This window comes from Martes martes, assembly GCF_963455335.1.
Source record: "Martes martes genome assembly, chromosome: 12".
NCBI classification, from domain to species: domain Eukaryota; kingdom Metazoa; phylum Chordata; class Mammalia; order Carnivora; family Mustelidae; genus Martes; species Martes martes.
In genome coordinates, this window is record NC_137900.1 from 44965491 (window position 1) to 44988277 (window position 22787).

Below are 22787 nucleotides of genomic sequence, written 5' to 3' on the forward strand. Positions count from 1 at the left end.
ATGGAGAAAAGACAGTTTCTTTAATAAGTGGTGCTGGGAAAACTGGATGGCTACATACAAAAGAATGAAACTGTATCCCCACCCTATACCATATGCAAAAAATAAACTCAAAATGGATTTTAGACTTAAATATAAGACCTGAAACTGTAAAACTCCTAGAAGAAAACATAGCCTGGGGGCGCCTTGGTTGCTCAATGAGTTAAGTATCTGCCTTTGGCTCAGGTCATGACCCCAGGGTCCTGGGATAGAGCCCCACATCAGGCTCCCTGCTGAGGAGTCTCTTCTCCTCCTCCCTCTGCCTCTGTCACTCTCCCTGCTTATGCTCTCTGGCTCTCTCTCTCTCTGGCAAATAAATAAATAAAATCTAAAAACAAAAAAACCACAGGCTATAACCTCCTTGACATAGGTCTCAGCTATATTTTTTTGGACCAGACTCCATAAGCAAGAGCAACAAAAGTAAAAATAAACAAATGGGATTTCATCAAACTAAAAAGCTTCTGCACAGTGAAGGAAACTATCAACAAAATGAATAGGTAACCCACTGAACAGAAGGATATATTTACAAACCATATATCTGACAAGAGGCTAATATGCAAAATATATACAGAACTCCTCCAACTCAATATCCAAAAAGCAAATAATCTGGTTTAAAATGGGAAGAAATCTGAAATATTTTTCCCAGTAAGACACAGACAGCCAACGGACACACAAAAAGATGCTCAACGTCACTACTCATCAGGAAAATGCAAACCAAAACCACAATGAGATATCATTTCATACCCATCAGAATGGCTATAATGAAACAAAAATAAGAAATACAGAATGTTGGTGAGGGTGTGGAGAAAAGGGAACCCCCATTCACTGCCAGTGGAAATGCAAACTGGCACAGCCACAATGGAAAACTGTACAGATGATCTCCAAAGAATTACAAATTGGACTACCATAGGATCCAGCAATCCACTTCCAGGTATGTATCTGATGAAAAACAAAACACTAACTTGAAAAGATATCTGCACCTTTATATTCACTGTAGCATTATTTACAATAGCTAAGATAAAGGAGCAGCCTAGGTGTCTATCAACAGATTTAAAAAAATGTGGAAAGATGAAAAAAAAAGTGGAAAGATGTAGTATATATACACAATGAAATATTAGTTAGTCATAAAAAAGAATTCAATCTTGCCCTGAGGGTATTATGCTTACATGAAATAAGTCAGAGAAAGACAAGTACCATATGATTTTATTCACATGTGGAATCTAAAAAACAAATGGAAAAAAAAAAAAAAACCCAAACTCAAATATAGAGAGAAAAGACTGATGGCTGCCAGGGGAGAGGGGCATTGGAGAGTAGGCAATATGGGTGAAGGGGACCTAGAGATACAAACTTTAAGTTGTAAAGTAAGTCACTCATGGGAAAATAATATATAGCATGGGGAATATAGACAATAATACTGTATTAATTTTGTATGGTGACAGACGGTAAATGGACTTATTGTGGTGATCATTTCATAATGTATATAAATATCAAATCACTATGCTATGTACTTGAAACTAATGTAATATTGTATGTCAAGTGTACTTCAATGAAAGGTTTCATTCCTTTAAAAAAATTTTTAAAAATGAAAGTGGGAATTTGGGGAAGAAAGGTCATTTTTACCAATATTTTTCAGTTTTTCTATCAATAACTATCTAATGATTGCCAGGAGAGGCATTATTAACATTTGGGGCAGAACAACTCATCATTGTGTGTAAATTATTCTGCAATCAGAACTGAGGTATCCTTGGCCCACTAAATAGCAGGAGGCATCCCAATCTCATTTGTGAAGAACAAAAATGACTCCCAAGATTTCCAAACACCCTGTGGAGGTGGCAGAAACCCCAGGTTCAGAACCCAGACAAGCCTTAACATATTCCACTCTTTATTACTTCACAAGCAACAGATGAGAGGGAAGATGTTCCTATCAGTCCAGTTGTGGGCCAACCTTCTCTCCTACTGCCAGGACCTTTTTAAATTACCCTTTCTCTTATGTGGCCTACCAACTGCAGATTCAGATTTCTGTCATCAGTTATTCTTAAAGACAAATATACCAGCATTAATTTGACTGACACCAGAAAAACTATAAGAGGAATGAACATTTTAAAAACGGAAAGACACTGGAGCCCCTGGGTGGCTCAGCCAGTTAAGCAGCTGCCTTCAGCTCAGGTCATGATCCCAGCGTCCTGGGATGGAGTCCTGCATCAGGCTCCCTGCTTAGTGGAGAGCCTGCTTCTCCCTCTCCCTCTGCCCGCTGCTCTACTTGTGCTCTCTCTCTCTCTGTCAAATAAATAAATAAATCTTTTTTAAAAAATGGAAAGGTACTTTCATTATTAAACACATGGCTTTTACAGCCAGTCTTCCAAGGTAAATGACTTAGGCCATCTAATTTTTTAATGTGACAGGTCATGATACACTGATTAGGAAAAAAACCCTGGGAACTCAGTTTTCAATACAGAGTTATTATACCAAGAGTCAAAGCCTCACATTTCAGAACACAAAACGTTCAAGTAAATGCCTTTGCACACCTAAGTTACCATATAAAAGAAAAAACCCAGTTTATAAAAACTAATTTACTATAAAAATAGATAAAGTAAGTCTGAAAGAATACTGAGTTTTACTTTTAAGTATAATGAAAGAAGGAAAGGAAGGAAACATTAAAGCAAGGAAAATTTTCACTTACTACAAGAAAAAAAAATCTAGCATTTTCAGTGTTCAATTTTAAAGAATTATCCAATAACAGAAGTGCACAATCCTTTTACTATTTCTTTAAGCAAAGCCAGAAAAACTTATTAGTAAGAAAAGTCATTGTATTTCTTGCTTTAAAAAAAATATCTGCCAAAAATCCTTTGGTATATTCTTTCCCAAGTTCTGACTAGAATCCCTCTAAGTCTGCAGAACTAGATCACCATGGAACACAACACAATGCTAAATACCACAATCTATCACCAGCATTAACTGCTCCGAGTCCTAAGACTTTAATTGCGACAAGGCTGCAGCTCAGAGACTGAAGACTGGTGAAGTCCTCTTTCAGCAGGCATGGACAAGGACCACATACTTTCATACATGCTGGTGCACAGAAGAACTGTTTGCTGCTCTAGTCACAAGCATGTCTGAGACAGGACTGTTAAGTTACTCTCTGAAAATTCTACGAGATGCATTTTCATGGAATCTGCCCCATTTTATTTTAAAACAATCTATGAAGATTAAATGACCACAGCACCCAGAAGCTCTGGCACAAGCTACAATCTTCTGACAAACTTTGGGTTAAAGAAATCCTGTAAAATTGTGCTACCACAATACTAGACCATCAATTTCCAATTCATCAATCCAATTCATAGTCAAAACGGTCAGTATTAATGTGCAAGTGCTGGTAAACATATGAGCCTTGAAGAATTCCTGAAATCTTTCCTCCTGAGGTACACTATTTCTGCAAAATACAAAGTGGAGGCTATATTTTTAAATGGTAATATCTGTTTACAATGTCAAGCTGCTACATGGTTGAAAACTCGATTTCTACAGCAGGTCTTGAAGATAAAACTAAATGTTAAACCGTATGCTGCGGTAGGTCTACTTTCCAATTACTAGAAGTAAGCATACAAGAGATATAATTAGTTATGACACTAGGACAGGCATACATGTTTCAACACACACGCAGCTCAGAACAAAGTTTTTGGCATTATATGACAGAGGACTTAAACCAAAGACTCAAAGAAAGGTTATGCAGCGTGTGTGTGTGTGTGTGTGGTTTTATTTTTTAATTTAAAACTTACCACATCAAATTATTTCTTTTAAGTTATAGCATATTTTGATTTGTTTAAACATCTCTTTAAAGATTTTTCAAGGGGAAAAAAAATGTTCCTGAGGCTTTCATTGTGCCTACATTATAAATTAAGGAAGATAACTTTTAAAAGTTCATTGATAAAAAAGAATCACTTTCCAAAAGAAAAGGCTGCATGTTGACCAACATTTAAAAAATTTGATCATTCTAGTCATGGGTATCTCAATCAGGGATAAAACCAAATTCTAAAAACAGAATATACAAGGCAATGTAATTTGACAATCAAAAGTTTGTCTGAAATATACCAAGATACCCCAAAACCATAATCTCTAAACAAAGCTTTAAAAATTAAAACACTGTTATGAGGGTTTTCCTCACAGGGGAGTTCTCATCACAGGAGAAATTTTTTTTCTTTTTATTTTATCTATATGAGATGCTGAATGTTAACTAACCCTAGTGTGGTAACCAAACCACAATATATGTAAATCAAACCATCAGACTGTACACCTTAAACTTACACAGTGATGTATATCAATTATTCCTCAATCACACTGGAAAAAACTAAAACATGAAACAACTAAATAAATCCAACATCTACTTAGGATTATATATTCCTTGATAAACACAGAAAAATGAAAAGATCAAAATAATATACCTGATAACCTACAGACATATCAACAGTTAATTACAATTAAGTGTTATTAAGCTCAGATGAGGGGCAAATTCAGGAAACTGGAAAGATAATATATATGCATAAAAAATTGAAATTCCATAAGATCCTACCATGTTTAATCTCAAAGGACTGTAACAAGAAATATTCTAAAGTATCATTTTCTAAGGAAAGATCTCAGTGTAGGCATGGATTTAAAGACTTTATTAAAATAAAACCTGTGGCGCCTGGATGGCTCACTGGATTAAGTATCTGACTCTTGATTTTGGCTCAGAAGTGCTCTGCACTCAGTGGGGAGTCTGCTTGAGATTCTCCCTCTGCCCTTCCCCATGCTTACATGCATGCTCCCTCTCTCTCAAATAAATAAATAAATAGTTTAAAAAAAAATAAAACCTATGATGCAGTAACTTGTAAACACACAACAAAATTCAATTTCTTACGGTATTCTGAGAAATACCCAATATCAGTTAAGTGGTGCCTTTTTTCTTTAGTATGTTATCATGTATAAACTTCTTTTCCTGAGAAAATCAACCACAAAACACAGGTTTTAAATAGAAAGGTCTAAAACATCAAGGTGAAGAGAAGATACTGAAAAATGGAGGTAGACTTCAAGTTGGAGAGCTTCCATCTTCCAAGTCATACACTGTCCTCAAACTGCACATGAAATACCATCAATGAAGTCGGGTAGAGTGAAGAGGAGGTACTGTTTAGGGTGTTGGAAAACATAAAGCTTGTAATTAAGTGCATTCTCAAGTATAATAATCCACCCTGGAACAAGATAAAAACATTCAGAAACCATCCAAGGTAAAGCAGCTAGACCTTATACTCCCACAGGTTTTACAATACATGACAATCAATTATGACAAATCCCATCTCATGGGCCAAATGGTCCATGAAGACAGCACACTGGTCCCTCCAAAGACAGTGTAAATGACACACTTAGGCTTTGAATGCACAGCCTTCCATCGTATAACAGGGGCTCCTACAAGGCCTCTCTACCCTCACAGCACTCTGTAAGAAGCCTAATGTACTAGTTATATACAAGACTTTCAGATTTGTTTAAAAGGAAACACCCAGCAGATTACAGTTAACACAGGAAAAGTTGACCCTAATGTTTATTTCCAACACAAAAATCAGTGTTAAATTTCCTTCAAATCAGAAAGTTCCATATTCTCAGAGAACCCTGAAGTAATGAAAAAAAATATCTAGAATTAATTTTTTGGAGTTGAATTTATTCCATTCCTTTTTATTTCTTGAACTATTATTCCTGGGAAAATAGCTATAAACTTCCTAAATAGGGTACAACTTCACAAGATAGACTGAATTTTCCAAAAATTGCTTGTATTATTTTTAACAACAAGATTTTGCTGAGATATACAGATTCCATGCAAAATTAGCATTTTCTGATGAGGAGGGTAGAAGAGGAACTGAAAAGGAATTCAACAGATTTTTCCAAGAAGGCATTAACAAATACTTTTCTTAATTGATAACCAGGAGTCATCATAAAGATACTGGTATTACCTTGAACCACCACTTACAGGAATTCAAAACCAAATCTTTAAAAATGAAAAAATGAAAGAAAATCCTATTCCCCTTGAGCAGCTACTTTCCCCTTGACTCGTGTCATATAGATATGGATAAGACTGCCTTAAAAAGTTTATGTGCACAAATCTGTACTTCACTAGCTTTCTAATGTCCCTAGCATTTACTTATGCCTGAAACACACAGATTTGCTGCACTAAGTATACAAGCTGTGTGACAATCACTCTAATTTGTAGCCAAAGAACTCTATATAAATTTGTTTAATATTATGGAACATTCATGTAGTCTCGTATCTTAGTCAAAATCTTCTTGGTATCCCTTGCCTTTGGAGGCCTTCTCAGGCCAGAGCTTAGAATAATTTTACTGAAATTCCACAGGATTTACTCTGAAGTAGAATTTATTAAGTATCTGCCATACAAAGCAGAATTACTTTACAGAGTACAAAATACTAACAAAATTTAGCCTGTGGAAAGATGTTTATAACATGTATGTATGTATGCATTACTAGATATATGCATAAAGTCTTACATCAATTCTTATAGCCAAATGAGTTTCTATGGATTTAAAGAAGGTCCACTACTGGTAGGGGGGAAAAAAATCAATATGTTTCTATTGTCACCTCAGGACACTACACTTTTCCAATAACACTACTATCGTTCAAAACAGTTCTGGAATTTTTCATTTGTAACTACTTCCAGAGCCAATTTATAAGCTACATAAGAAAAAATCAATTGTTCTCATTTTTTTTCTTACCCAAAATGGAATCACCTGGATTTATCCACCCACTATGTTCATCTGGCTTAACTTTTGTTTGGATGATTCAGAAAATCAAAACTTACTTCACAAAAAATTTGCCAGCACTAAAGATATTTAGAAGAATTAAGACACAGGCTGTCCAAAGCCAATGTCAAATGGACAGCTCTAAAAAAAATTTAAACTAAGGCACCATCAAAATATGATATACTAAGGTGACCATTTCATAAAGAATAATATTTACTTGTATCCATTTATTTATGGTTTTCACATTTCCTTAGTTTACTAGTATATTAATTACTTCAGTGCTTCACTCAAGTTTATGAATCCTTTCAAATATTTTATTAGCAAGTGCTTCAAATGTTATAAAACTTCATTTAAGAAGGTATTAAAATGAATACCTAACTAGACTTCCTTCAAAAGTCTGAGCGTATCATTTCCCAGTGACTTCAAAATTGCATATCATTACAAAATGGAAGTGTAAAGCTTAGTCACAGAAGTAAATTGTATGGTGTGTAAATTGTATCTCAATAAAGATGTTTAAAAAAACTGAAATCACAGGAAACCAAAGTATCCAGGTACAGGTTCATTAAAGAGCCTAAATTACCCAAGATGAGGGGGAAAAAACAGCTCATATACCTCCACAGAATAGTTAGTATAGGTACAAAGGGCCCTAACACAAGCACACTTTAACTTAAGAGAGTTAAAAACCCCATCAGAGGTTGGGATATTAGGGAATATATATTCATACACACATGTATGTTGAATTTCATATATAATATCTCACTCTCAACCCAAAGTTAGACCTGAGTGACTTTCTGAATAATGAGAACAATTCTACACATTCTCACCAGTGGTATCACCACCCTATTAGTATTCAAAAACACAAAATCTATGAAATAGCCTGACTATAGAGTTACAATTTGCTTTAAACAAAGTTAACCATGCTTGTCCAGATTAGGCTCAAGTCAAAGTCTGTATTTTTTTTTATTTTGCAATATATCCCTTACATATCTACTAAATTAAGACATCGTGCACACTGTAAAACACACACAAAAAAGTATGAGATAAATCAAATTTTTAATATGTTTCCCCATATCTTATAGGACAATTTTTGCAAAACTGTTGGGAGTGTTTACATCTACCATAGAAACTACCACTCCAATAAGCAGTTCAGAAAACTGCAAGAGCAGATGCCATAAATAACCCTCCAGAGAATAACTAAGAACTGATGAAAATTGATAAAGAATGTGTTTGAGTGAATAAATGTATAAAAAATATCTGGTGAATGTTTCCCACAACAGGAACTGCTACAGGTAGGGGAAATTCAGAAATTAACAAGGCAAGCAAAGGTCCCTGTTCTTATGGAGCTTGGTATCTCAGCAGGAAGGGAGAAATAATAATAAACTACATATAAACAAATATATATATATTTTCAAATGGTGATAAATGCTATCAACAAACAAAGCAGGACAAAAGGTCAGAGAAACATACAATGTGGAGACACAGCAGGGGTAAGAAAACTGTCAGAAAGTTCTCATTGAAGGAGTGACATTTGAGAGACCTACATGAAATGAGGAAGGAAGCCATGCAAAAATGGGGGAGAGAAGGGCATTCCCAGCAGACGGGAAAACATGTGCAAAGGCCTGAGGTATAGGTACAAATGTGGCATGTTCAGTAAAAAGTTAGGTCAGTATGATGGGAGCAGAATGAACAGTGATAGCAAAGTGTGCTGGAATGTTAGGTAGGTTTCCCTCTCATCTTACATACGCTGTTCAGTCACAACAGAGTTTGGATTGCACTGCAGGTGTGATGAGAAGTCACTGGGAGGTTCTGAGACAGGAAGCAGTTCCTCTGTCAAGAGTAGTCTGAGTGTAGTGAGCAAGAGGCAAGAGTGGAAGCACTTGACCAGTCAGAGGACACTGGAGCCATTCAGGTAAAAGATGATGGCACTGTGGACCTGGGTAATGGCAACAAAAGTAGTAAATAGGTGGCAACTGGGAGACAGTTCTAACAGGTCTCACCCAGCAGATGAGGAACACAAGAGGCAGAAACCCTTACAGATGGCGGGGGGGGGGGGGGGGATGGTGGGAACACCTAGATGGCTCAGTGGGTTAAGAGTCTGACTTGCTTTTTGGCTGACATCATGATCTCAGGTTTGTGGGATGAGCCCTCAGTCAGGTTCCCTGCTCAGGTGAGGAGTCTGTTCTCTCCCTCTCCATCTGCCCCTCCCCGTTTACATTCTCTTTCTCTAAAATGAATAAATCTTTAAAAAAAAGTATGGTGAACACAGGTATTGGAGAAGGACATGAAAACAAGTCTCATGCCACTCATTTTAACAGGCCCTTTGTTTTTTTATGTATTTTTCTACCTTTATCTGAGTCCAACATTTCCTGTGTAATTCTTCCATTCTCTCCATCATCACCCCCACTTTATTTTTACTTCTGACACCTTTTCAAATTTAAAATTTGGAATGTATTAAGTCCTGTGGTTTTATTATTTGACACAGAGAGCTCACAAGTAGGCAGAGAGGCAGGCGGGGGCGGGGGGGGGGGAGCAGGCTCCCTGCTGAGCAGAGAGCCCAATGCGGGACTTGATCCCAGGACCCTGAGATCATGACCTGAGCCAAAGGCAGAGGCTTAACCCACTGAGCCACCCAGGCACCAAAGTCCTGTGGTTTTAAATAAGAACATTCCCGCATTACACAACTATACCAGGACTACTATGAAACTTACAGACTGCAGACTGAAAATAAGGATTTAAGGTTAAAAGTCAGACCAGATCTAAGGAAACTGCAACAGGTAGACTCCTTGGTCCACCAAAATCTATCATTCCAGCATCCAAGGGTTTCTCTTTAGCTGGAATCTAATTGATATGGAAGCATTTTAAACGGAACAAAAGTCTAAAGTAAAAAACAAAAGGGGTGGGGAACAAACTGGGAAGCTGCTGGAATCGCCTAATACAAAATTAAAGGTATAGCATTAGCTTTTGGGTCCTTTTGGCATCCATAATATAAAAAAAAAAAATGTTGAGCATCATATAGTATGACACATTAAGAATCTTTAAAATCTAATCTTGACCCTAACTGCATGATATAAAAGAGAAGCCCAAAGTACCTGAAAAATTTTCTATCACATAGAAAATAGAGGCAGAGATTAAATCTCTATTAATATACACATCTCTATTTCCATTTATTCCTTGTATCCATAGAAGGCCAGTCTCATACCTGATATCTCTCTACAAGGTAGTTAACAAAAACTTTCTCTGCCACATATTTAACTGTCTCAAAGGGTTTTTTTTTTTACTATTTTTTTTAAAACAACATATATCTCTTTTCTCCCAGAAAACTGCTGTCTTATCCTACTGCCTCCCTCCATTCTCATATACAAAACACATTACATGTAAGGTATCTCCCAAGAAATTTAAAATGAATGAAATGACATTGCCATCTGCATTAGATCCATAAAAACCAAGCAGATGCAAAGTCACCTTAACAAGTAGCTCCCAAGACAGTTGACTAATATCTGCTTGAGAATATTAACATATTTAGAGAAAAAAGAATTTGTCAATTAGAAGGGGAATAGGAAGAAGAAAAAAAGTAAGAGGAGTAAATTTTGTCAATGCTCTTCCAAACACAGTCCAGGAGACAGGAGTCCAAAATGTGCACTGTATCAATACAGGCCACTGGGAAGGCTTTCCCTGAAGCAAGAAGAGGCCCTTACACCCTCCAACCGCCTCCCTAATATTCTCTGCTCAAATCCCAAACTCATAAAGTAACAATGAGCAATGTTTGGATTATAATTTCACTCCCCACTTAAATTTGTCTGTGAAGGAAAGAATGTGCTAAGCACTCCAATATGAATATATGAGTATTTAAACTAATTCAGTATGCAGATACACACATGTTCGCACAGCATGTGTGCCTGCATGCATATGTGTATCTATTCTCCACCCCTCTGTCAGTGAAAATCCTGAATGAGCCCATGAAGGACAGATCTCTTGCAAAGGCATAGAGATAAAATTAGATTTCTAAGCATACAAAGACCAGAGGCAGACCCTGGACTACAGTCATGCTAAGATAATGAACATCCTCCTGCATGTGAATTTTGTGCTCCTTCATGTTAGGCTTACAGCTTCTCCTTCATCTGTAATACCTACAGCACCTACTCCAGTGTCATGCAGATCACAGAAACGCAACTGCCTGTTAAGGTGTTAGATTTGAAAGTAAAAAGTTGTATCAACCTTGGAAAACGAAGACAACTAGAACTCCCATGCCTATGCCAACTTGAATAAAAAAACCTGAAATTTTTTTAAAGATTTTTTTTAATGTTTATCAATTCCTGTACATCAAAACCAGTTATTTTACATGTAGCAAGCAAACATTTACTTGTTGGCTGTTAACAAATTTATTACTCTGGCATATGCGGATTTCAGAAATACAATTTGACATTAGTGAAACATTCAGCAATACACTTAATATTCATCTATGCCATCCACATATATACTCGAAACTACAAAAAACAACATACCAGGTATTACTACATTATGAAAATATAACAGTAAACCAATCCCTACTGTCACCCCCAAATTTCAGTAAACCATACTATTCTGTATTCTCCCTCTGCAACAAGGAAAGTGCAAAAGTCGGTTTCTCATGGACCACTCTCACACTCTCTCTCTCACACACACACACACACACACACACTCTATTAGATCTAACAGTCACTGTCCTCTGTATACAAAAACGTCTTGTCAGTGACTGGTTGGGGTTCATGGACATAGTGACGCTGCAAAGACCAATGGACAGACAGAAGTCCTTTATGTGAAAATACTTTTTATACGGGATACTCATAGGATGAAAAATATAACTCAACACCTAGCAGAATTTCTAGGTTCATAAAATGTTTACTTTTTAACATCACTTAGAGTTAATGCACTCTAAAGTTAATTAATATGTTAACCTATCAAAAACCAATTCAAACACGTACAATGTTGTGCTTCCAATCACCACTCTGAATGAGAGGAAAATCTCAACTATCACATTGTACATTCAGAAGCATACCTGTTAGCATACGTACATGTTGACAGAATAAACTTCCCTAATCCGCTAGAGAGTAAAATGGGTATTATAGGGAGATTAGATACCACAGGACAGAAAACTGAGTGACTCTCTTTATAGGTCTGTATTGTTCCAGTTAATTACCCTTTTTACATCCCTAAACCATGAAAGATAGCAAGAACACAATTTTGTCATTCCAAAAGTAGCATTAACTTTTTGTTCAACATTTAAAAAAATGTGTCATTTAATACAATGAAATGTATATATAACCAAAAATGAAGTATCTGGTAAATATAAAATTTTCTACCATGCCAATCTTTATAAATGATTTTAAATCCTCTACAGAATTTTCACAAGAAAGTAAATCTTCAAAATAGGAAATACAATTTTAAATCCACTACTTATGATTTATATATGTAAGCAGTGATAAGGGGAAAAAATACATACTCTCCATATATATATTTGATCAGCTAACCATCTAATTGAGTTGATACTGAAGGAATAATGAAACTTTATCCAAAATAACTGGCAAAAGGCCAAAAAAAGGCAATGCGGTTAAGCAAGAACAGCCCATTAGAATACCAGAAAAGTAATTACTTAGATGGAAATAAATATAGGTCTTTAATGGCATGAATAAAGAGAAAATTAGAACTTTAAGGGAATAGTGTTTTTTTTTTTAATTCAATAATGATACAACATAGCTGCCTCCAAATTAGTTTACCTTTCATTTATTTTCAAGTTTTCTCTAATTCAACTATGAGGTATTTTAATTACAATATTTGCCAGGTAAACTTTAAAACAAGCTGATGTTTCCAAATGTGCCATGCCAGATTTAAACACGGTATTTATTTAAAACTTAACTGGACCAGTTAGTGTGGGTCTGAGATCATACAATAATTTTCAGTTTTAAGCACTGCTGGTTGTTTTTCTAGTTACAACAGAATGTCTAGAAAGACAAATTTTCTCAATTTTTTTCCCTTTCCTTTTGAGGTATTTATAAAACCCAAAACAATTATTTCCAGGTACTTAATGCCACCCTCCAGGACATGAAGTGCCCCCCTTATCATTGGGAACACACAGAATACTTTAAAACTCCATGATAATTAAGAAACATCAAAGTCAAACCAGGGTGTCACACCAACAACTAAGAATCATCATCTTTTGGCTGCTAAGTGGCACATTACTTATCCCCTAAGTAAAACTAAGAGTTCTTTACCCACACAGTAGATGTACTCTCTTAACGTAGCCTTTACACTTCTAAGGATAAGATCAACCTGAGTTTTAAAGATAACTGCTAAGGGCAACAGAAGAACAGACAAATGGGACTACATCAAACTTAAAAAACTTCTGTACTGTGAAGGAAGTTATCAGCTGAGTGAAAAAACATACTGAATAGACAAAAATATTTGCAAACCATATTTCCGAGAAGAGATTAATATCTGGAATATATAAGGAGCTCCTAAAATTCAATGACAACAACAAAATAATCTGATTTAAAAATAGGCAAAGGACTTGAAGAGACATTTCTCTAAGAAATATATATAAAAATGGCCAAGAAGCATATGAAACGATGCTCAACAACACTAATGACCAAGGGAATACAAATCAAAACCACAAAGAGGTTTCACCTCACACCTTTAGAAGGGCCACTATTTAAAAAAAAAAAAAAAAAGGAAAATAAAATAACAAGTGTTGGCAAAAATGTGGAAAAACTGAAACTTCTGTGCACTCTTGGTAGGAATGTAAAACAGGGCAGCAGCTATGGAAAATAATATGAAGGTTCTTCAAAAAATTAAAAATAGAATTACTATATGATCCAGCAACCCCATTTCTGGGTATCTATCCAAAAGAACCGAAAGCACAGTGTTGCAGAGTTACTACACATCCATGTTCACTACAGTGTTTGTTCACAAAAGCCAAGAGGTGGCCTCAACCTAAATGTCCATCTACAGAAGAATGGGTAAAGAAAATGTGGTATATACACATAATGAAATATTATTCAAACTTTTTCTTAAAAGATTTTATTTGAGAGAGAGAGAGAGCACGCATGCACAAGCAGGGGGCAAGGCAGAGGGAGAGAGAAGCAGATTCCCTACTGAGCAGTGAGCCTGACACAGGGTGCCATCCTAGGACCCCGAGATCATGACCTGAGCCAAGGCAGATGTTTAACACACTGAGCCACCCAGGTGCCCACGAAATATTATTCAGTCTTAAAAAGGAAGAACATCCTGTCATGTGCTAGAATACTGGGCGAACCTCAAGGACATTATGTTAAATAAGACCATTACAGGGGTCCCTGGGTGGCTCAGTCATTAAGCATCTGCCTTCTGCTCAAGTCATGATCCCAGAGTGTTGGGATAGAGCCCCACATCAGGCTCCCTGCTGGGCGGGAGGCCTGCTTCTCCCTCTCTCTCTGCTCCTCCCCTGCTTGTGCTCCCTCTCTCACTGTGTCTCTCTCTGTCAAATAAATAAATAAAATCTTTTTTAAAAAAGACCATTATAGAAAAACATGTACTGTATGATTTTACTCATATGAAGAATTTATTTATGTATTTACTTATTTATTTTTCATATGAAGTATTTAAAGTAATGAAACTCTTAGAAAGTAAAATGGCGGTTGCCAGGGGCTATGAAGAGGGGGAAAATGGGAGTTGTTCATCAGGTAATAGAGTTTCAGTTCTGCAAAATGACAAAGTTCCAAAAATGCATTGCACAAGAAGATGCAGTTAACAATACTGTCTATACCATACACTTAACAATGTTGAAGTTGTTCAACTTTATGTTATGTGCTTTTTACCACACACAAAAATTTTTAATAAACTAAGGAACCAAGAATAGTGAAATAATTTGATAAAGGACAAAGTTGGAAGACTTACATTTGTCAGTTGCACATTTAATGTAAAGCTACAGTAATCTTGACAGTGTGGTACTTGCAAAGGATAGACACACTAATCAATGGAATAAAATGGAGAATCTAGAAATAAGCCCTTACATCTACAGTCAAATAATTTTCCACAAATGTCCCATAATAATTCAATGGGTTAAGAATTCTCTTTTCAACAAATGGTCCTGGGAATGACTGGATATCCACATTCAAAAGAAAGAAGCTGATCCCTACTCCATATTACACACAAAAGTTAACCCAAATAAAGACCTAAATGTATAAGTTCAAACTATTATATTCTTAGAAGAAAACAACGGTGAATCTTTATGACCTTAGGTTAGATAGTGTTCCTTGGCACACCAAAAACACAAATGACCAAAGAAAAAATAAGTTGGACTTTGGACTTCCATCAAAATTTAAATAAAGTGTCTGTGCTTCAAAGGACTCCATCAAAAAAATAAAAAAGACAAGCCAGAGAAATAAATCTGTAAATTACGTATCTAATAAAGAACTTCTGTCCAGAATATATAAATTCCAGAATATATAAATATATAAAAAGCTTTTATAACTTAACAATGAAAAGACAAATAACCCAAGTGAAAAATGGGTAAAGGATCTAAGAGACATTTCTCTGTTTTACGGAGATCTACAAATGGCCAATAAGCACATGAAAAGATGCTTAACATCATAAGCCATCAGGGAAACACAACTCAAAACCACTTCACACCCACCAGAATGGTTAAAATTAAAAAACAGTAACTAATTTGGGAGAATGTGGAAAGATTAGAAAACTCACACATTCAGTTGGTAGAAATGGAAAAGCAAATAGCTGCTTTGGGAAAATGATAGGGCAGTTCCTCAAAAGTTAAAGACAGTTGCCATATGACCGAGCAATTCCACTCCTAGGTATACATTTGACAAAATGAAAACAAAACACTTGTACACAAATGTTCACAGCTGCATTATTCATAATAAGAACCAAAAGGTGTATCCCTGGATGAATGGATAAAAGGTGCTATATCCACAAAATATCAATTGGACATTTTTAACAGGTGAATTATTTAGTATACTACATCTCAATACAGCTATTAAAAATAGTAATCTGCTATGATTATACAGTCCTAGCACATAAAATATAAAATATTCCAATTCAAAAATACCTTAGAAATTACCAAACTCACTTGATTTACAAATGACAAAGTGGAGGCTTTCAAACCTGAGTGGAAGAGAATAGGGCCTGACTTGAAACCCAGGCCCAGGGCTATTCTCACTCTGGAGTGGATAATGATGAACTATCTCCCCATCCTAAGATAATGACTGGATGAAGACCAGGCATAGCGTTCCTACAGAAAGTAGCTACTGCCATGTATTCTTCTTCTCTTTAACTACCATATAGCTCTGTCCTATTTCCAAGGGTGTGCTTTTGGAGGCAGGGAGGTATGGCTAACATTATAGCCTTAGAAGTTCCTCTTTCCTCTTCTACTTCACCCAACACAAACCATAATGAATAGAAACAGGACCGTTAGACAGGGAAAGTTAATACACCCTTGCCTTGTCTGTGAGAAGGCTACCAGGTCACCTCAGATGATCAAGACACATTCATCTAAATTTAACATATATGTAATATCCACCCAATGAGCAAGAAACGGGAACATGCCCTGGCTGGGCACTTAGCTGTCAATTATTGAATACATATTTCCCTGGAAGAAAGCATCCCATCTAAAGGGAGGAGAGCTCATCTCTCTTCTCTGAAACAAGGATAACTAAGCCAATTAATACATTCACAAGACATCATGAAAAGAGAAAGCTTTAAGAACAGCTATTAAAAAGTCAGCCTTGGCAAAAAAGGTTGGGTCAAGTAAAAAATAAATAAATAAATAACTTTACAGGGATCAGATTTTCTTTACTTTAAAAAAATGTACAATTGGTAAAGAGAGAGGAGGTATTGTAATTTACTATTTTCTACTTAAATGTTTTGAAAATTCTTAAAAAGTAATTCTATGACTCTTCGAAGATGTCAGTGTAATATTTTCCAATGCAAAATCTGTAATTATTTGTCTTTATTATGACTTGAAAATGGTCTGATATTCATCCTGTTTTTCCTTTACATTAAGGCAACAAAGCAAATGCACTTTTAGAGAATCAAGCGCTAATACTAGGCTATGCTAGAGGGAAATCAAAGGGGGAAAATAGTAGCATAGGAAAAGTAATAGGCTATATTACTTTTATGCAAATTTTAAAACATACACATCTATGAAATATGTTTCTTCTAGATATGTAAGAAGATAAATAGGTCCATTCACACACACAATTCAGGCAGAATAAAAAATACTTAGTCCTAATATACTAGTCACCAGAAATATCACTTTTGTCCTCTGAAAGATTAAAAGATGAAAATAAAACTTTTCATTGCTGTCAAACATATTCAATTTTCCTCTCAAATGAAGTTTAGATGAAAACAATGTGACTGACAAGCTCCAGCCCAGGCAAATCTTGGCAGCCCTCAACTGTGTCTATCTCCTTGGCCTGTTAAGCAAAATTCCTTCACAAACTGTTGGTCTTTGCAGTAACTCCTACAAAGCTCATTACTTCCAGCATCGGCCTATCCCCCATGTTGTGCATTTATCCCTGGGATGCATATCAACATGTGGCACATGTCCTTGACATGCACAGAAGAGCTGCACCCCAGGACAGCAGCACGCACGACAATAGTGCCGACTCTTACTTCTTTATGGTTGCTGGGATGTAACCGAGAAATCTAATAACTGTGACAGTGGGGCCTTTCGGGTTTTCCTTGCATTTCTAGACAGTGAAGCTGCACAGACACTAATGAAAGGTTAAATGAATAGGAATAGTTGACAAGAGGTACAATAAAGAAGGAGCTTGGTAATCCACAGACACTGAGCAGAGATCCTTGGCTCAAGCGGAGAAAGGACAGCACATCGCCGAGTCACAATATTTAAAACAGCTTGCTATACACAGAGGCTTTTGTGTCTGGGTACACGTCTGGCTTTGGACTGAAAAAAAAAAAAAGGATACTAAAAAGGAATTTCAGCATGGGGCACTTTGGCAAATGTAAGGTCATAATAAGAGAAAAATGTTTTGTGTGGGTTGTTACATCTTTGTACTAAACACAAAAAAGCTGGAACTATGAACTCATGAACCACAAGTTCCAAGACAATACTGTACATTTTGACAACTATTAAATACTGTATCTAGAGAGCCGGTTTGATGTGATTCCTGCTGGTAAGATATACATGCAATGACTCATTTAGCAGTTCCACATTCGGCCTTCCTTGTGGAAGAATTCCTGATACTCATCAGAGTTTTAAAGTTCTAGTTTTCAGTGAACATGATTTGTTACAAATATCACCAGAACTCTCCAGCTATCTTCCATTCATTGCAAAACTTCCCAGTAGCTTACTCTAAAGAAGCTGAATTTATCATGCTAGCATGTGTGAAGTACAAGGGAAACTTTTTATAATTTCAAGTGACTGTAAGAGTGAAATGTCCTCAACTAGCATTCTCAATTATTGAATTGTTTAGTTCATTTTTTTAGTTTAGTGTCTTTCTCACTACATCTTAAGGGAAGGTTGTATACTTTAGGGAACTGACTTTAAAATTATAATAGCAAAACTATTTAAATTACCAAGGGAAAAAAAAGTTCCTGAATGTCAAGGAAAAATACAGGGGAAAAAAAAAGACATTGTTAGGTACCGATTTTTTTAAAAGAAAGAAGTTACAACTATGCTATGGCATAACTTTAAAAAACGGTTATCTGTAAAATCATCCTATACATGTGCATGAGTTAGAATATAAGTTCATAATAAATGGTAAAAGCATACTGAGAACATGTTTTAAAACAAGGGAGCCTCTTTGAACAGCCAAATTAAATTATAGCTGAACACTTGAGTGTACTGAGGGTTCTAATAAGCAACAAATAAAGACTTTTATTGGCTAGCAACATAATGAGAGTTACTGTGTGAAAGATGAAAAAAAGACAAATCTGGGTAGTTTATCTCACTGGATTATATTATTTACTTAAATGGTAAATAAGTTTGTCCAAAGTAACGCCACTAAAAACTAGTGTATAAATATTAAAGAGCAATTATGATCAATGACTCTTTAATGTAAACATATCTCAAATTTTAGTGGAAAGACTGATAAACAACTGTGAAATTAAACAACAAATACTGAATTTAATACCACTTAAGTTCTATTTCTTTAAATTTAACTTACTAATTGATTCATAATATATCTGCTTTATAAATGGTTTACTATTTTATGCTTATAAATGAAGCATTTACTCTAAAGGAGTTTCCTCTCCAGAGTATGGCACGCAGTTGTATGTAGAACCACTTCAAAACCATTATTTACAGAAAGGAGGTTGTCCTTAGTGAACTGAAAGAAGGTATTCCCCTCCTTAGTGATTTGGTAGGAAGTTACTTTTAATAGAACTTTGAAGAGTAGCCTCCTAACAGAACTCCTTCAGTTGGCAAAACAACAAACAGTATTTAGGAAACCAAATCAGACTTAAAGTATATTTGGTTGCATTTTGCTTGATCTTCAAATCATATAAAAGGTAGTACCCTAGAATCTTAGCTGACTCCTTAACTCTCCTTGCAGAAAGTTCAGTTGCTTTTGTCACAGCTTAAAAAAAAAAAAAAAAAGACACAAACAAAAAAATCCAACAGCACCTCCAAGCCTAAACATTAAGGCAGTATTCATTATCTACTCCTTTCCTACAACATTCTGACTGCCAGTGTTGTTTTTTTTTTTTTAACCTTAAGTATATCTAATAAAATCATAAGGCTCCCTCTAGCTCTTCAGAGAGGAGTTTACTAACCAATGATCCTATGTAATTTCCATCCAACAGAAAAGATTTGAGGAGGCTGCCTCCCCTTCCACAAGAAATGTTTTCAACTGTTTCTTGCAAGGATGTAGATGGTAAATGAGATCATCTGCACAGGAATTCAGAAAGCACTGCTCCTTATATACACATTCACTTAATCTATTAACTGCTTCCAACCTAAGCTTTATATAGAAAATTCTAGAGTTAAATTTTAACCTGTTTAAACTACACATACATCCCCAACTTAGATTTACCAAGCTAGTTAAAATTAATTTTCATCTCAAAAAACAAGTAACAACATAAATTGAATATCTCCAGAAATTCAAATGTGTGATTCAATCTCAGTTCTAAAAAGCTACATTTAAATGGAGAATCTTGAATTTTTTTTTTTTAATTATTAACAGTGTATCTGTGGAGTTTCCCTAAAACAAAAGATGCTGATGGTAACTGTAGAAAACATTTCCACATACCAAGTATTTATACACAACACTGGTAATGACTTTCTTAATTGTTTAATCTTTTCTGCGTTTCAGTATTGGATATTTTAGGATTGCAGTTATTTAGAAGACTATAAATAATATAGTTGAAGTACACCACTGATATTTAATCTATCTTACAATAGCCATAAAAAGCCCCATAAGTCGACTGGCAAATGATTTCAAACAAGTGAATACGAAAAATGCTACACTGAAAAAAAAATACTAAATTGAATTCCTCACTCATACGAGGGCCATCTTTTACATACTTAAGGAATATTTACAATGGTGCTGAACCTTAACTATTAAATGAAAAACAAAGGGAACCACTAACTTCAAGTAATCACCTATTCTGGTCTCCCTTAATATAAGAAATATTCCCAGGAACAACAAAAAGAATAGCTCCCTCCACCCCCAACCCCCGCCCCTTTTTGAGCCAGTGTCCAATTTCTTCTTTTCTGAACAGCTGTATTATCCAACTTAAGTTGCTCTGCTAATTTCAGTCCCACAAGGACTAACTTGGAAGGCAAAAAAAATACAAGAAAAGATCAATTTGCTGGGAAAGATCAAATGAGAAAACTGTGGGGACAGCACCAGGTCAGCGTGTGGAGAACTAAGCAGACCTGTTCTTCATTAACTGTGGCTCTCTGGGGATGTCACACACTACCTGTCCGTGGGCTTTATTGAACCGCCTAACCCGCCTCTCTGTTCCATTCTTCTGGGCCCAAGTGAATCATATCCTGCTGCTGACAAGTTAGCAGGGGACTGCGGCTGTAACATGAAAGTACTTTTCTTTCTTGTCTAAATCAGGCAGATTTTTGAAAAGACGACACAGCATTGACTCGTGACATGGCAAGATGAAAAGAGAGGTCTGGGCCGGTCTTGGAGCTGTGCAGATAAAAGTAATCAAATGACACTCCTGGAATGCAAATTGGCATTCTTGACTGCAGCAATTGCACAACCATGAAACATCCCTGACAGCAAGCAAGATTAGGACAAAATGTTATGTAAAGCACTGAACTCAAAAACTCTCACTTGAAAATTCAAACTGTAACACTTACATTTTAATATAGCAAGAGTCAGCTCTGCCTTTGTCTGCTTCTTTTTGTAATCACATATCCCTGCCTGACAGATCTCTTACATTTCAGGTAGAAGAAAAAAAAAATTAGGTACTGGGAAATGTGTAACTGCTATTAATATTTTCTTAATATTTATTTTTAAAAATCACAGGTTTGTTCTTGTTCAAAGTTTTACATGCAAACACCACCGAACTTAATATTCTCAAGGGGGAGGAAAAGACAGTTTCAGACGTTTCTCACAAGATACTCAAACAGAGTTCACATTCAGGTTCAGTATTATTTCCCTCAGGTGAAGATACTCTTGTACTTTGGTAGAGTGATTAGCAATCTGGATTTTAAATACTCTGTTCTCCCGGAACAGAAAGAGTAGCTACAACTAAGAACTTCATTAAGTCTGAACAGTTTAAATGAAACAGCTACAAATATAACATAAAACACAGATACCCTATAAAGATTCACAAGGGATTTTGTGTGTGGTGTGTGAGTCCAAAGGGTAAAAAGGAAGTTCTATTAACTTGTATGAGGTCTCACTACTCCTGACTACATCTCCAAATCAGACACACTAAATAATAGTGCCAGAAATAAATTCCTCCAGTTAAAACAGGTACGTGTGTGCACAGTTAACATCTGAAACTGCAGAATACAAAGCAGTGGGTAACAAATGGGTTTAGCCACTTTTAAAAATGATTAGTATTTGGGAATAGATGTGCAGACACACAGAATGCAGGCTGGGGGAAATGGAAGAAAAATAATACCTACAACGGGCTTTTACAGTGTTCTTGAGTAAGATGCCGCTAGAAGAAAAAGAAAAAACTCAAGCACTAAACAGATAATATTTAATACTTTGTTTTGACGCCTCCACTTAAAACAGAGGTTCCAACCACTGCAACTGTCCGCGAAGTACATAAAAAATAATAAGGCAGGCCACTTTCTGCCACTTTAATCCTAGGTACACAGGATTACTTTATGATATCTTTCGTACATCAGCTTTACAACAGCTTGACTCTAGGGTAAATGGGAACCACTATAAATCGCACGCTGCTTTCAAAACCACTTTAATTTCTGTCAGCGTTACTGTAACCACAGTCTTGGGCGCATGCTACTTGTGTGTGTGTGTGTGTGTGTGTGTGTGCGCGCGCGTATGCCTGCATCTGACAGTCGCATCTCCTACACTCCAGTTGTGACTTTGATCACTGAAACAAGAAATGTCACATTAGGGGGAAGAGGGGGGTAAAAAAAAAAAAAAAAAAACGCCAACCGCTCGCTCTCTCCCTTTTTCTTCCTGCATATTCCATCTACATGCAGAACGGGAGGTCAGATCCCCAAGTGGGGGTAACAATAGCAGCTCTGGGTGGAAGCAAACTAAAGGGAAGGGAGTGGTCCAACCCCCATTTCTAACAAATCACTTCCCCCGAAAGCGGACAGAGCGCTCATCACCCGGCGAACTCACGGCACGCTGCCTCGCTGCAGAGAAGCCGCTCCGAGGAGAGGAGCTGGGCTCGAATCTCGCCTTCCCATCTCCTCCACCACTTGCACTTGGAACTTTTCTTAGCCTCACTACACGGGGGATTCCATCCACTTTTCTTTTTTCCTTTTTTTTTTTAATCCTGTCCCCCTCCCCAGGCCCCAAATGCCACCCTGCAGTCACTGTGTAAGTA

General features: G+C 36.2%; 1 protein-coding gene across 2 annotated transcripts in view; it reads right to left on the bottom strand.

The window, feature by feature from the left end:
* Window positions 1-22787, bottom strand: part of BNC2 (basonuclin zinc finger protein 2) — a 425240-nt gene that overhangs the window by 401610 nt on the left and 843 nt on the right. The gene's annotated exons all lie outside the window — the stretch shown is intronic.